Genomic DNA, 2,579 nt, shown 5'->3' with positions numbered 1-2,579 from the left:
TGAGCCCGGAGGGGAAGGTTGAAACCTCTGCAGAGATCAGCAGGCAGCTTGCTTCAAAATATGGCAATGATATCAGGATTGATAGTAGCTGACTTTGGTAAGAAAACATCTCTGCTGATGCTTCTTTTTGACATCATGGCCTTGGAAGTGTAAGTTTTTACCCCAAATAAATCCCCACTATAACAGCTAAAGATTTCTGGTACTTGGCATCAGCAGCCCATTGGCTAACTAAAACAATGGGCAAGACTAAATTATTGTGCCTAGGGATGCACACTTGGTGACAAAACTATAAAGAAATGAAAGGAATAGATAACTATAAAAGTAGGGATAGTGGCTGCAAGGAGAAATGGGTTTGGGTTGGGATGGGACACATGGATGGGACTTCTAGGGTGGTTGACGAAGCTCTATTTCTTGACTGAGGAGATGGTTACAAAGGGGTCTGTCTTAAGATATTTCATTAATCTATACATTTATACAGTCTTCTACATCTATGATTTATGCAATAAAAACGTTAAAGAGAAAAGGAGAGGGAGGGGAGTGGTCAGCAATAATAAGAGGAAGCCAACCAGACCCTCTTACTTACCACCTACTCCAGAGGGAGGTGTGGGAGAAAAGTCATACCTCTTATTATAACAAAGACTAAAGTGTCGATTAGTATAATGGACTAGCATAATTACTCAGCTGAGACTGTTTTTGTGACTTGAAGTGATCTTAGGACTTTTTATTACCCATTATACCCACTGAGTCCTGAATATTCAATGTTCTCTTTACAAAAATATAAATTGTTAAAATCTGACTCAAGAAAAACTAGAAAATTCAAGTAAACCAATTACAATAGAAAAGCTTAAAAAGGTGATTAAGGGTCTGCATTTTTGTATTAGTCAGGATTCTCTAAGGAAACAGAACCAACAGGAGATATCTATAAATGTTATGAAATTTTATAAAATTGTCTTACACAACCATAGAGATGCATAAGTCCAAATTCCAAAGAGCAGTCTGCAAGCCAGGAACATCGATGAAGGTTCTCAGTGAATTCCCTAGGTGAAGCTGACTGTCTGAAGTAGAGGTAGGAATTCTCTCTTCTGACTGCTGAAATCATTTCTCCTTTTAAGGCCTTCAACCGATTGGATGAGACTTCTCTCTTTGCTGAAGGCAATCTCCTCAGTTGAGTGTAAACGTAACCAGCCATAGGTGCAATCAACTCACTGATGACTTAAGTCCATGAAATGTCTTCATAGTAACAACTAGCTTGTTTGACTAAATAACTGGGCACCTTTACCTGGCCAATTTGACACATGAGCCTAACCACCACAATCTTTAAAGTCAATAGGCTCTGATTTTTTCACAATTTAGTTATATCTAACCTTTAAATAATAAGTTGTTCCAATACTAAACTACCATAGACCACTTAAAATATGTAATGTCATTATTTTATGAAGCTAACATAACTTTAATACTCAAACCTCATAAAGATAGAATTCTGTGCCACCCACTCCCTTTCACACACACAATGACCATAATATACCAATCTCTCTTATGAGGATGGTTTTTAAAATCTAAATAAAATATGTACAAGTCAAATTTATCAACGGAAATAATACACCATGATGGATTAGGTTTATTCCAAGAATGCAAGGCTAGTTTAAGTTTAGCAAACCTATCAATGTAATTAATATGACTAACAAAAGAGAAAAATCTCAATAGACATTTCTAATAAAATTGCAAAGGAAACTATTAAATATGATAAAACTTATTTGCCAAAAACCAATAGCAAGCATCATACTAAAAGATTAATTACTAAACCATCACTATTAAAAGCAAAAGCAAAATAGGAATACCTGCAGTTTCAGTTTCCCACAGTTCTACCCTCAAAGTAATTCTTCCTTTAGTTCATTCCTTCTCTGTCCCTTTCAACCAGGCTGGCAGTGATTCTGCCCATACAGATTTTGTAAAAACTTGTCAGCTTTGCATGCAGTTGAAGAAGGTCTGAACCATTAGAAAACAGAACTTTTCACAGATCCTTCTCGGTAACTGCATTTTCATTCCTGACTTTGCAATGATTGACTGGGTCTATGTTAAGCCACCTTCTTTAGCAAATGGTTGTTCAGGTAAATCCTCACCTATTCTCTGGGGAGTCACTTCCTGAAAACTCAGGGAGGTCCCTGATAGAACCACATCTGGGCACACTATCTGGATAGGCTGAGAATTTTCAAAATCATCCATTGCTGGTTTCTTTGTGCTTAAGAATTTAATTCTCAGCTTATCCCTTTTCTCCTGCATTTGTCTATAAGCTTCAAGAAGAAGCCAGCTTGCACCTTCCACACTTAGCTTGTAAATCTCCTCAGCTAAATATCCAAGTTCATCAATTACACGTTCCACTTTTAATCCAACATCAGAACACAATTTTGCCAAGTTCTCTGCCATTTTATAACAAGGATCATCTTTCTTCCAATTTCCAATAACCCCATTCATGATTTCCTTCTATGTCTTCTTTGGAAGTATCATTCACATGCATATTCCATTGACAATCTCTTCAAAGCAATTTAGGCTTTTTCTGTCAAGCACCTCACAATTCTTCC

The sequence above is a fragment of the Dasypus novemcinctus genome, chromosome 17, assembly GCF_030445035.2.
Source record: "Dasypus novemcinctus isolate mDasNov1 chromosome 17, mDasNov1.1.hap2, whole genome shotgun sequence".
NCBI classification, from domain to species: Eukaryota; Metazoa; Chordata; class Mammalia; order Cingulata; family Dasypodidae; genus Dasypus; species Dasypus novemcinctus.
The sequence above is the reverse complement of the archived record's forward strand: the minus strand, read 5'-3'. Positions refer to the sequence as shown.